Source organism: Rattus rattus, chromosome 5 (assembly GCF_011064425.1).
Source record: "Rattus rattus isolate New Zealand chromosome 5, Rrattus_CSIRO_v1, whole genome shotgun sequence".
In the NCBI taxonomy this organism is placed as follows: Eukaryota; Metazoa; Chordata; class Mammalia; order Rodentia; family Muridae; genus Rattus; species Rattus rattus.
The window spans coordinates 16,421,468-16,435,962 of NC_046158.1; the positions used below are offsets into that span (position 1 = coordinate 16,421,468).

At 47.8% G+C, this 14,495-nt stretch overlaps 1 pseudogene; it reads left to right on the forward strand.

The window, feature by feature from the left end:
* Window positions 1-6,118: 6,118 nt before the first annotated feature.
* LOC116900148 lies at window positions 6,119-7,728 on the forward strand (annotated as a pseudogene).
* The last annotated feature ends 6,767 nt before the right edge of the window (window positions 7,729-14,495 follow it).

The following is a 14,495-nucleotide window of genomic DNA, read 5'->3' on the forward strand; positions in this document are numbered from 1 at the left end:
AAGAGGTACTCGGCTCACAACACACAGCTGATTCGAAAGAGAACAGTAATACAAACGCAGGCCTGACTTGTCCACAGGGTTTGTTCTTAACCCCAAGTCATTTGGTTCAGAAACCTGATTTGCTCTCCCTAACCAGGAGAGAGAAAACAAATGAGCCCTTTAGGTCAGGAGCTTAGAAGGGCCAGGGACTAACTTATAGTCACACAATGAGGCAGTCAGTCAGTGCAGACTCCAGAGCCATGTATGGACAAAGGCAGGACAAAGCCTGGTCCCCTCATGAGAGCACTGGAGAACTGTGGAAGGTATTTAAACAGAAATGGACCACATGGCATTTAAGTAGAGAATCACCAAGAGACAAGACCCGCTGAAGGCCACTTTTCTGCTTGTTTGTTTGTTTGTTTGTTTGTTTGTTTGAGGCAGGGTCTTATGTAGCCCAGGCTGCCCTCAAACTTCCTATGTAGCCAGGAGCGACCTTGAACTTCTGATCCTCCTGCCTCTACCTCCCAAATGCTGAATTTACAAATGGGGAGCCACTACACCTCTGTGGTGATTTGAATAAGGATGGTCCCCATAGGCTCACATGTCTGAATGCTTAGTCATCTGGGAGTGGCACTACTTGAGAAGGATTAGGAGGTGTGGCCTTCTTGGAGGAAGTGTACCACTGAGGGCGGCCTTTGAAGTTTCAAAAGCAGAAGCCAGGCCCAGTCTCTCTCTTCCTGCTGTCTGTGGATCTGGATGTAGAGCTCTGAGCTACTTCTCCAGAACCACATCTGCTTGCCTGCTGCCATATTCCCCTCCACCCTCCCTCCCATGATGACAATGGATCAAATCTCCGAAACTGTCATGATGTTTCTTCACAGCAGGAGAACACTAACTAAGACGATCTGTTTTATGTGGTGCTGAGGCTCAAACTCAGAACTTTGTGTATGCTAGGCAAGCACTCTACAAGCCGAGCCACATCCCCAGTCCCTGGCTTCTTCGTCAGTTTTGCAGGGCCTGCCTTGACAGTGCCCCTGACTCTAAGGAATATCCATTGCCTTCTACATGGTTAAGAACTTCCTGAGTCTTCAATCATTTATTTATTCTGCCACTGCCTCTCGGACTCCAGGCCTGTATCTAGTACCTTTCTGGGTGCAGAAACAGGGCTCCACCTTCAAGAGAAGCACACAAATAAATAAAAGAGAAAACTAAAGGGTCAGAGGCTTCCAGTAAGGACTCCAGAAATCCACAGAGCCTCCAGGAAGAGAAAACGCAACTTTCTCTCAGCAAGTGCTTAGACAGGGTTGCTACCACAGACAAAGTCACAGCACTGAGTAGGGCCTCAATAGCTGGGGCTATAGTGAGGAAGTAAGAGAGTGGTTTCAGCAATCCTGTGCACAAAACTGTGGAATTGCTAGGCCTGGAGGGTAGCAAATACTAGAACAATTTCTAGGATGAGGACAAGTACAAACCTGGGCAAGCTGGATATGGCCACCTCAGCAGCATGGAATGTGTTCACTTTGGCCGTGGGCATGGTGGGGAGCAGGAACGATAAAGACTGTGAAGGAGTGCAGGAAAGAGCGATGAAGGAAGCCTAGACCAGACTGGTAGCAGGAAGGACAGTGGCGGGGACAGTCACTAGAGGTAGTACAAGGCACCAGACAGACCAGGCAACGATGAAAGTTGGGGGTGGGGACAGAGAGAAGAGTCCCTGTTGTCCTTTCAGAGTCCAACCTGGGGTGGTGATGCTGACGGTAGCTCAAAAGTCCACGTGAGCACCATTGGGTCACATCACTGGAATTGAAAACCAGTCTGTGGTGGGGGCAGGGGACAGAGGCCCAAAGCCTTGTGAGAAGTCATGTGTTTTTTGAACTGTTCTAGCAAGTGACAGAGGTTTGATGGCTGACGGTGGGAACAGGAAGAGTGAGCAGGTGCCAGGAGCCCACTTCTTCTCTAATGACAATACTCAGAAATCACAATGATATCCAACAGGAGGACTTTTCTAACTGCTATTGGGTGAGCAGAGCAGAGCACGCCTTCTGCAAAGCCATTGGTCAAATGATTCAAGATCCTCAGGAAAGGTTTGAACATTTGGATCCCACAACCTCTTACAAGAGATCTATTCTCGGCAAAGACAAATGTTTAAAGATATGCTATTGTAGGGGCTGGGGACATGGCTCAGCAGGTAAAAACAAGTCTTCTTTAAGCATAAAGACCTAAGTTGGAACCCCTAGCACTCACATAAAAAGCTCTGCATGCCTGTAACACCAGCAGAGTGTGCAGCGACACCCTCAGGAGCACACTGGCTAGCCAGACTATGACAAATGCAAAAGTTCTAGGTCAGCCAGAGACCTTGTCTCAACATAGAGGAGCACTAGAGGAAGATGCCCCATGTCCTCCTCTGGACTCTGTATGCACTCACGTGAGCTCACACAACCACACTTCACACACACTCGGTAAATTTAATAAAATAAAGATGTCCGTTGCAGCATTATTTATGGTGGCATATTGCTAGGATTTACCAGGGATTATATATTGGGTAATAGATCGCATGTTTGTTATTAGAATGGGTTATCTATAGTATATAGCAATACTGTAATGAAACTCCAGAAATGAATTTACTATCAAACAGGGGGGGAATAGTTAAATAACATAGTGAAATATACGAGACCATTAAAAGTTGCATTTTCAGCAACAGAAAAAGCAAGAGATGTGTGCAGTGTGTGTGTGTGTGTGTGTGTGTGTGTGTGTCTGTCTGTCCCTTAATGTGTTGAAAGTGTCCTGTGTCACCAGGTAAGGTTCCTCACTGGAGAGACCTCAAGTCACTCTTAATTTTTTTTCTCCTTGCAGCTCTCTGTATTCTTTTCAAATGCTGCAAATGTTTATTACTTTCCCCATGCATTTTTGAAGCTTGCAACCCTCCAGAATACTCAGCAAATACAGAACTTGCTACCTTGAAACTGATAAGAGCTCACACTATTTTTTTCCGACTGTGTGTGTTCTGTGCACGTTCTCATCCATTTGTGTGTGTGTGTGTGTGTGTGTGTGTGTGTGTGTGTGTGTGTGTGTGTGTGTGAACATGCTACATGTGTATACGTCTTGGGGTTGGGGGTGCACGTGCCTGTGTATATACATGCAGAGGCCAGAGGAAGACATTAGGTTTCTTTTACTCACTATCCTATTCCTTTGAGACAGAGTCTGTCATTGAACCTGGAGCTAGGCTGCTGGCCAGGAAGCCTGGTGATTGTCCTGTCTCTCTGCTCTGCACAGCGCTAGGGTTATAGACATATGTGCTTTCCCTTAATTTCTTTATGTGGATGCTGCAGACAGGTCCTTATGCTGATGCAGCAGGCATTCCAGCCAGCATCTCCCCAGCCCCCATTGTCTGTTCTTGGGTAGTTACTGTTGCTTTATCTTCAGCTGTCCCAGACTTAACCCATGGAGCCCAATAGGGTCTCACCCGTGTGAGTTCTTTGTCTCCTTGTCCAGGAAAGCGTTTAAGAGTCCACTAAGTCCTTCCTGCCATGTGAACCACAGAAGAGGTGGACAGAAGAGGTGGACAGGCAGAGCGTGGCAGCAGTGTAGGGACACTAGGCAGGCAGCCCAGCATTCACTAAGGCTTCTCCCTGAGGACAGAGCTAGCTGCCAACATGTGCTGCATAGGCCCAAGGCACCAGCTTGCTTAGGCAGCCCCTTCCTGGCTTTCATATCTTGCCACTGACTTCCTGAACAGAGAAATAAATTAATCAGAGACCAAACATGAAGAGAACTGCATTCTTTTACAGTTTCCCCGAGGAAAGAAAAAAGTTGAAAGCAAGCCCTGACTTTAGAAGGAAAATGTTTACGACTGCCTGTGACAATGCGGAGAGGGAAGGGGAGGTGGCATGTGTTAGGTCTGTGAGTGTGGGGTATGAAAGTTTGAGAACCAGCATTACGAGAGTGTGAGTGTGTGTGTGTGTGTGTGTGTGTGTGTGTGTGTGCATGTGTGTGCATGTATGTGCATGCGTATGTATGTGTGTATGCATGCATTCGCACCTGTGTGTGTATGTGTATGCGTGAATGGGAGCACATGTCTCTGTGTGTGAGTGGGTGTCTGTCCCAGGTCCTCCATCTTTCTTGTTTCCCTAACTTTTTTAATGGAGTGGTGTGGGTGGTCCTAGTGGGAAATGTGTAAATAAAGAACCTAGTATGATGAGCATGTGCAGATGCATGTTCAACACTTCAGCTGAGATCTAGAACCTTTCACCTCCTCCAGAAAGCTCCCTCATGCCCCTCTTAACCAATTTCCATAAGGCAACCATCCCCAGGCACCCAGAAGCCCCAGACCTCTGGAATACACTTTAGGAAAGACATACCCTAGCCTCCGACCTAATCGTAGTAGTCAACCCACAGTGCGTATTGCCCTGGGCATATCTTCCTAAGGAGAAGGAAGGCACAGGGCTATGGCCTTTCCACACCCTGCTCCCAGGCTGCTGCTAAGAAGAGGATCCTTCCCAGGCTCGTGTGCAGTCTGGAGGAATGATCTTCCAGGGCTCAGAAACCGGCTGGCCTTGGCGGGCACTGTCTAACCAGGAGTGACACTCTTGACTCAGGCAGTCCCTGAGACCTTGATTGGGAGGACCCCTGGGGACTGGAGTGCTGTCCACCTGCCAGCTAGAACGGCACAGCATCGAAGCACCAGCCCTCATGCTGAACCTTGCTGTCAATCTGCCCACTGCCCAGGGTTGTTTACTGGAAGCTGGCCTCCCTGCAAGGGTTCAAAGCTCTGGCCCTGGGCATGTCTGCGGCAGGAAGCCGGCCAGGCAGTAATTGGCGGGCTGGTCGAGCTAAATGGCCAATGCTGACCCACCACCTTCCTCTAGCAGTTGCCTTTGAGTGATTTCACACTGGCCTTCCAGGCCTGTAGGGACTTCCTGCCCAGTGCAGAGCCAGCATCAGGAACAAATTACTCATTCCCTGAGAAATCTATTAAGAGGTGACAGCCGTCTGGGGACAGGTGGTCCCCAGCACATGAAGCCTAATGCCTTCGATCCCTAAGGGCCACAAGTCATCTCCTGCTGAACCGACTGGCTCAGAGGACACTGAGTTAAGTCTAACTTTTGGGGCCAAGGAAAAAAATGACTCAGAGCTACACACAGACCACTGTCCTTGGGGCCTGTTTGTGGCTTCGTGAAGGTGGGGGACACAGGACCTCTGTCCCTCGCTTGGTTCCATTTTCCATGCCATTCTATGTGGCCTCAAGAGAACAACTTAGCCTCTCCAAGTCCACATGCTTTTCAAGGAAATAAAAATCCCCAGCCTTTGACTGACACAAGGCAAGTTCATGTGCACAGCAGGTCCATGGCAGACTCTCTGCAGGTCAGAATGGATTGTATATATTTTCTTTTCTGGCTGAGAGCGAGTGACCCGCTATGTTCACATCCTAATCGAGGGCAGTGGCTGAGCCACGAGCTAGAACCAAGGTGGGGTTTCGGTTGGAGGGATCGTGGGGGTAGGTCATGGCAGTTTCTAGTTCTCCCTGGCGAGAGCCCATCTCGGACTGAGTCAGAGACACCACCGGGTGCATGAGCAGGGTGGGGGTGGACAGCTATGTTGCAGCTACATGCAGTCAGCTGAATAATGAGGCCCTGGGAGAGTGTATTACTTTTCTCCTTGCTCTATGTAGTAAGGCAGTAAGGGTTATTTTGGTTCATGACTCATGGTTTAAGGGGATACAATCCACCACGGTAGGGGTGGGGCATGATAGCAGGAAATTATGAGTCAGCTAAACACATTCCAGTCACAGTCAGGAAGCAGAGGGAGATAAATGTTTCCACTCAGCCCAGTTCCTTTTTATACAATCCCAGACTCCAGTTCATGGGATGCTCCTGCCTGCATTTAGAAAGGGCCTTCCTGGGGCTGGGGATTTAGCTCAGTGGTAGAGCGCTTACCTAGGAAGCGAAGGCCCTGGGTTCGGGTCCCCAGCTCAAAAAAAAAAAAAAAAAAAAAAAAAAAAAAAGAAAGGGCCTTTCTACATCAGTCAACCTAGTCTAGAAAAAAATCTCAGACGGGCCCAGAGATTTGTTTCCATGGTGATTCTAACTTCCAACAAACTTAGACCATTAAGATTAACCACGCTGGAGGGGAAGGGTGGGTTAAGATGGCGGCGGACACAGGGAGCTGGTGTGTGTACACAGTGTTCCGATTTTTTTTTTATTCACTCTTCTTTCCTGGACTCATTATATGTGGAGTTCTGTGCATATATTTGGTCACTGATCTTTGGGTTATCAGGAGACATCTACAGAAAAAGAAAAAGTCAGCCTCGACCAGCAAAAACGGAAAAGATCAAATGTTGGTTGCATTTTCCCACCCATACTGCAATGCAGGCGGAGGAGGCGAGAGAGTTCTGTGGTGTGCTCTGAGAGCCCTGCAGAAAGAAGTAGGTATCCTGATGTGGTTTGTGCTGTGTACACTGGTGACATTAATGTCAGTGGTCAACAGATACTAGAAGGTGCTTTCAGAAGGCTTAACATCAAGTCAGTTCACCCAGTGCAGTGTGTTTTCTTAAGGAAATGCTACCTTGTGGAAGAGTCTCGCTATCCTCCCTTCCCATGGCCAGGCCAAAGTCTTGGATCCATTCTTCTTGGCTAGGAAGCTCTGATGCAGCGTGTTCCCGATGTGTACATCGATTCGATGGGATCCGCCTTCACCCTCCCTCTGTTAAATATGTGGGAGGTTGCCGAGTTGGGAGCTATGCTCACTATCCCACTATCAGCACGGACATGCTGTCTGTGGTGAAGAATCAAAATCCTGGATTTAATAACGCTGCTTTCATTAGCAGAAACGCTCTCCTCAGCAAAGCAAGGCTCATCTATTACTATTTATTTGCTTTTATTTGTGGCCTTGTTGGATCTTGCAGTGACATTGTCATGGTTAATTCTTCATGGACACTAAACCATAGTCTCTCACTGTGGAAAGTCGGGCATTGCACTAGCATTGTTTATCCACCTTGTGAGGTGCAGACATTTCTGGACATCCCTTTACATGAGAAAAAGGTGATCCCAGGGCATTTACTGGTTTCCATTGGCCAGTTCAGGCTGGAAAAGAATCGTGCTTTTGCGGATCAAAGCCTTTGCTAAGTTGCTAAATGAGAAGGCAGCTGAGTCCTGCCGTTCTCTAAAACTTGTCCTTATTGGAGGGTGTTGCAACAAAGATGGGAGTTTAAAGTAAACCGACTGAGAAGACTGTCTGAGAATTTGGGAGTTCAAGAAAATGTGGAATTTAAAATAAACATGAATTGAAGAATTACTTGACTGAAGCAACAATTGGTCTGCATACCATGTGGAATGAGCATTTTGGGATTGGAGTTGTCGAGTGTATGGTGGCTGGTACAATTATCCTTGCACACAATTCCGGAGGCCCAAAGCTTGACTTTGTCATTCCTCATGAAGGACCAATAACTGGATTTCTGAGTGACAGCGAAGAAGGCTATGCTGAAACCATGGCCCATATTCTCTCTCTGTCGGCAGAAAAGAGACTTCAAATCAGGAAAACTGCTAGAGCATCTCTGAGCAGGTTTTCCGACCAGGAGTTTGAAGTAGCATTCCTGTGTTCCGTGGGGAAGCTGCTTACTTAATGCCCGGTCTTCACGTTCTCCATGTTACATACAACGTGGAGCTGGAGACAGTGGGAGAGCCTGGGCTTGGTGTGTGCAAGTCCCCAGTTCTATCTCCAGCACCAAAAGTAAAAGGAAATACCTTCACATGTAAATGTTTTCTAACTTTATTCTTTATTGTAATAAAAGCACCCTGAACAATTAAAAAAAAGATTAACCACCCCGGTGTGCTTTTATAAAATTTGAAGTTGTAAGCCATTGGTATTAACAAGATTAGTATAAGAACCAACGGGATGGCATAGCTAGTAAAGGGCTTGCTGTGCCATCCTGGCAACTTGAGTTCCACCCCTGGACCCCCACAAATATAGAAGTAGAGAAATGACTCTACAAAGTTGTCCTGACCTCTACACTTGGCACATATGCTCCCTCTTTATTCCATGAATACATACATGAAACAATAACTTAAATGCGATTAATATGGAGTATTTGGGAGACCCCAGTGAAATCATGAGTCTTTAGAATAGAAGCACAATCAGGGGGTTGGGGATTAACTCAGTGGTAGAGCGCTTGCCTAGGAAGCGCAAGGCCCTGGGTTCGGTCCCCGGCTCCAGAAAAAAAAAAAGAAGCACAATCAGAAGAAGCAGAATTTAAAATGTACAACAGAAGCTGTCATGGTGGTACATATCTTTAATTCTAGCACTCAGGAAGCAGAGGCAGAGGCAGAGGCAGAGGCAGAGGCAGGAGGATATCTGAGTTCAAGGCTAGCCTGGTCTACAGAGTGAATTCCAGGATAGCCAGGGCTACACAGAGAAACCTTGTCTCGAAAAACCAAAAACAAAAAGTAAACAAAAGCAAGCAAACAAACAAGAAAGTGTGACATAGACATGTAGAAAAGGCAAAAAAAAACAAAAAAAAAACAAAAAAAAAAAACCAAACAGAAAAAACAAAAATCCTGTGGTAGGGGGCTGGGGATTTAGCTCAGTGGTAGAGCGCTTACCTAGGAAGCGCAAGGCCCTGGGTTCGGTCCCCAGCTCCGAAAAAAAGAACCAAAAAAAAAAAAAAAATCCTGTGGTAGAAGGGGTGACCCTGGGAGTGTCTTGGCCTGACTTCCTGGCAGGGGCCCATGAAAAGCATAAGAAGGAACTGGACCCTTTTCAGTGTGAGGCCCAATTTCTGGTTACAAGTGGCAGGGGTCCTTGGTCCCACCACTTGGAGGCAGAACCTGGCCAGCATTCTAAATGTGCTTATATGTAGATTCTCCAGGTTCTTAGGGAAGGCAGACAGCAGCCAGAGCAGAGGACACAGCAGAGTCATGCTAGGCTCCTACCCACCAGACCTCAAAGTTGTCATGTATGTGGCTCAAGGCTATTCATGGTCATTGTAACTCCTCATGGAGGAGTGTCTAAAGGCAGGAAAGGGACCAGCAGCATCCTCAGAACCCACCTTTACGTGCCAGGCTGTCAGCCTCGGCACCAGCCAGAATTGCTTTCTCCTGGGCCATGGCCAAGCCCAGCAGTGGTATGACAGCTGGTTCCCATACTCGGGACACACTATAGCTCCCTACACTCCACTCTGCATATTGTGGTTCTTAAAGATAATTTTATCACACTTATTTTTTGTAGTGTGTGTGTTTTGTGTGTGCACACGCACGTGCATGCATGTGTCTGTGTGTCTGTATGTGTCTGTGTCTGTGCCAGGGCTCACATAGGGAAATTAGAGAAAAAGTCCAGCATCAAATCCCCCCTACCCCCACCCCCCTGCTATCTAAGACTCAGAAATGAAACTGAGGTCTTCAGGCTTGGCAGCAAGCACCTTACCCACTGAGCTATCTCACTGGACCTCCACAGTCTGTCTTGTTCATTTGCATTGCTGTACTCAAATATCCAGAAATTCCCTAAGCCTGCCCATTTCCCTGGGATTGGCATAAAACGGGATCCACAGAAGTCCTCAGCAATCGTAGAGTGGGATCCTGAGAGTAGGTGACAGAGGAGGAGCAGGCTACCAGCACTTTATGACTGCTTCAGGCAGGACTCCTTACCAGCCCGTGGCCAAAGGCCCAGATACCTCCATGAGCCACTTGTGTTTAGACTGACCATCATCAGATGTTTTTAATCCTTACAACGTGTGTGCATGTGTATTTGTTTAAGTCCCATTTGCATTTTGAGTTTTTTATGATGTGATCACGTGACCCCCATCTTCACAACTTTTCGACTCTGAAGCCCTAGAGTTAGGAGAGCTGCTCTTCTCACCAAAAGGGCATCCCAGAGAGAGCTCTGAAAGGCCCAGATAGCTTCACACGCTGTGGTTCAGGCCCTATCGGGTGAATTCTGTGTAACCTGTTTGCTGTCAAGGCCAGGCGTTAGAGTGAAGGGGAACTCCCTACAGGTAGGTCTGTGTAAGTGGGTTGTCTTCGTGGGGAGTGATGGATACCTTCAGTATTTATTGTGATTAGTTTTTCCGGCTCACACACCCACACTCTCCCTGTTTGATAGTCTGTCTTGGAGAAGGGCTCCTGAGCCATTTCTCAAGCCAAGACCATGAAGGAGCACTCTGGTATGAGTCTGACTTTTCTAGGGAAGGCCACTGGAGTCAACAGGTGTGGGTCAAGAGGACAAGGACCAGGGACTCCAAGGCCACCTCCTGGGAGTACATTGAAGCCAACACCTCCAGGCACTCTTAGAGGTCATGTGAACCAGAGTTACACTGGGATCAAAGTCTGCCTCCTCAACCCCAGCTGTGACCACTTGGTTTCTCTTTGATCTGCACCTCCTTCACCACTGCCTTGACTCTTTCCCTAAACCTTCCCTGCCCTCTCCTTCCACTTACTTAGCCCACCTCAACAGCTCTCACCACACTCAGCCATCGATGAAGGTATCACTCCTTGCATCCTGGTAACAAGCTTCCCCTGGGGCAATGTTAAAAAAAAAAAAAAAAGATCAGAAACAAATGGATCAGATTTGAACTGGTGAAATAGAAGCCTCCCTCCAGCTCAGAGCTCCACCCTGCATGCCTTCCTCACTCCAGTACCTACCCAGTGAAGTGTCCATCAATAAACCACCCTCTGGGTTCCTGCCTGGGGCCATGAGCCCAGAATTAGCTTCTCTGTAGATCACAAACAACTTTCCCCAGATCGGGACAGGGCTAGTGTCCCTGAAAGACTAAGGCAAGAAAACCAAACTTTTAATTTCTGTTATTTACTTTTCATTTATTTAATACGTATTCGTTAAAATTGTGTTTGCATCCCGTGAGTCACAATGGTTGCTCAGCATGGAAAAACAGCATGTTCTGAGAAACACATCATTTTGCGGGTACTGTCCTTAGGTAGACACCACAGTACTGAGACACAAGCCCAGTTCCGTTAGCCTGTACCTCTCTGCTCCGAGGTCCAGACAGCAAAGTTATGTACTGAATGCTGAGAGTAATTGTGATGTAACGAAATTGTGTATAGTTTTAAATGTACTTTGGTGTTTTGCCTGAGTGTATGTCTGCATGAGGGTGTTGAATCCCTAGAACAGGAGTTATAAACAGTTGTGAGCTGTAGGTGCTGGGAGCTGAACCTGGGTCCTCTGGAAGAAAAGCCAGTGCTCTTAACCACTAAGTCATCATTTTCAACTCCCATTATTTTCTTAACGACAACAAAAACAAACAAGCAAACAAACAAATGACAACTTTTTTTTTTTTTTAAAGGATTGTCATATAGCCCAGACTGGCCTCGAATTCACTATATAGAGGACAATCTTGAACGTCTGATCATCCTGTCTTTATCTCTTGCAGATCGAGATTATGGGCATGGGCTACCATGGCAGGTTTATGTGCTGGGAATCAGGGGGTCCAGGTACCAGCTCAGGACCTAGTGGGCAGGAGGAGGTCAAGTGTGTTGGAGAGGATTGGAAGGATGGTGGGAGAAGGGGAGGGGACACTACTCTTACCAGACTTCGCTGGACCTCACAGAGACCAGTATTTTTTTTTTTTTTTTTTTGGAGGGCACTGGGAGGATCAACAAGCCCTAAGTCTAGATTCCAGAACCATGAGTACCAGGACCTCCACGCAAAAGCAAACGTAGGATATACTGAGAACAGGCAAAGCCGAAAGGAGGGACTTGGGGACAATGAGAGGTACTTTGCCTATTTCTGGAGACACTCAGACGGAGCCCTAGCCTCAGTAGAGAAAGGAAAAAAAAAAAAAAAAAAAAAAAGCCTTGGCTAGTGGCCGGGGACGCCCAGTCCTCACTCCCCCACCCCTACCCCCACCATCCCCTGGTCTCCTCACTCCCCTCCGCCTTCACGCTGTCCAAGAAGCAGTGATGAAGTTGGAACCAGCCTCTCCGGGATGGCTTGCAGGCTTTCAGACCGGATTGGCACGCGGCCGTCGAGCAGTTGGTGGCAGGAGCCAGGGGACGGGAGAGCAGGTTTTCGCTGGAGGGGACGTGAGCTTTATTTCCCTCTTGGTTGCTGACAAGGAAGCAGCTGGCCTTCCCTGATTATTTTTACCCGGAGTCACAGCCGTGGCTGCCGAGGCTCCCCCAGCGCCCGCCGCCGCGCGCCCCTCTCAGCCGTGCGCCACCAGCGCCACCTGCCGCCACCTCGTGCAGCCGCAGAGAGGGTACAGCAGTCCTCAGACCATTGCTGGCCACTGGCCTCTGTACTCTCCTCCTCACTCCTCCCATCCCTTCTCTTTTGGTTTTGGGTCGTTGTCATCGTTGTCGTTGTTGTTTGAGAGACAGACTTGCTTTGCAGCCCAGGCTGACACTGGACTTCCTACTCTACTGATTCTGGGTCACAGCCATGTCACTAGACCTGGTCACAAATATGGTTTCAGTTCAGAGGCTGACCCTAAGTATTATTTTACAGTTATCACAACACATCCACAACTGTAGAGTCCACCGTCAAAAGCTGGGTACATTGGGGTCCGAGAGGGCTCAGTGGTTACAAGCCCTTGCTGCTCTTCCAGATTACCGGGCTTGGGTTCCCAGCACACACATCTTTTGCCTTACAGCCAGCCTGCGACACTGTTCCAAGGGATGTGATGCCCTCTTCTGACCTCCTCAGATACCTGCCCCCATGTGGCGTTCACTCACACAGACACATTCGTACACATAAAAGAAAAAAAGAAATGTAAGAAGGGCGTCAATGCACAGGTGGAAGGAAGGGGCTTGCCTAGAACCACGTGAGATTAGGAAAAATGATATTTGAATCACAGTCTTCCTGGCTCTAAATCTTGGCACCACCCATTTGTATCTGTCACAGTGCTTTTAGTGAGTGGGGACTTGATTTCCTCGTTGGTAGGTGAGTTGGGGAGCCACTCCACAGTGCCAGGAACTCAGAGTCTACAGCATCAGTGTTGCTGCTCTGTCTGCCCAGAGAGATCATCTCTGGACATGCTTCTAGTCCACAAGAGCTACTGAAACTCTGGGCATCTCACTAGAATTCAGGGTGGGGGTAGAGGGTAGGAGGAGGTGATGTTTGAGGTTATGATAACCCCCTTTATCAGGAAAGCGAAGTATTTTCCCTATTTTCTACCCCCCTACACACACACACACACACACACACACACACACACACACACACACACACACACAAACCCTGTGGGTTCCATCTCAGTGGTAACATGACTACCCAAAACTGTGAGGGAGGCTGAGAAAAATCAACATTTCTCGGATAAGGAGGAGGGAAGTAACAACAGTTGCTGGGTCAGCAGCCGCAGTATCTGCCCCAACCCACGTGAAGTTGTATTTAGTTGCAATTCTATCACACAGAGGTTTAATTCTTGCTTCCTACTCTGTTCTTTTACTGTGTGGCCACTTGCAGTTGCCTTATCACGGTGTTTTGGTTTGGGGACTTTTTGAGACAAGTCTTACCGTGTAGCTCTGTCTGGTCTAGAATTCCCTTGTAGATCGGGATAGCCTCCGGGTTATGGCAATCCTCCTGTCTCTCCCTCCCAAGTGCTGGGACAATGGAGATGCGTTACAATCCTCCGCGCTATGTCGTCTTGATAATTTCCATTTTTAATGGCTTACTTATTCTTCAAGTGAACATATCACAGGGTATTTATAGGGCATTTACAGAGATACATTTTTTCAACGCACCCGTGTGTGTGTGTGTGTGTGTGTGTGTGTGTGCAAGTGCACATGTGTGTACATACAGAAGTTGGAAAGCAAACTGGAGTGTCATCCTCAAGAAAAGAACCAGGGTTGGGGATTTGGCTCAGTGGGAGGGCGCTTGCCTAGCAAGGGGAAGGCCCTGGGTTCGGGCCCCAGCTCCGGAAAAAAAAAAAAAAAAGAACCAAGAAAAGAACCCACTTCTTTTGAGCCGGCTCTCCAATAAATCTGGAGGTACCAGTTAGACGAGGCTAGTTGGCCAGTGACTCCCAGGGGATTTCTTTCCCTGTCTCCCCAGTACTAGGATTACAAATATATGCCCAGATATTGCTTGTTGTTGTTGTTGTTGATGTTGATTTTTTGAGGCAGGGTTTCTCTGTGTAGCCCTGTCTATCTCGGAACTCACTCTGTAGATGAGAGACTCACTGCATGCCTCTCTTTCCCGTGTTAACATGGGATTAAAGGCATGCGCCATCACCATCTGGCTTGCCTGGGTGTTTCAAGTGGTCCCTAGAGAGCAAATGCAGGTCTCTGTGCTCGCAACAAATACTATACCAACTGAGAAATTCCTCCCGGCATTGAGCCTACCATACTTTTTTAGGATTGTAGAGAATATTCTGATTACTACTTTTAGAAGATGTTTTATTATTTATTCTTATCCTATGGGTATGGATATTTTGTTTGCCTGCATGTATGTAGTATACCATGTGCATGTAATACTCTGTAAGATCAGAAGAAGGCATCAGGTCCTCTGGAACTGGAGTTGCAGATGGTTGTGAGGAACCATGTAGATTCTGGGACCTGGGTCCTTTTAGGGCTCTTACC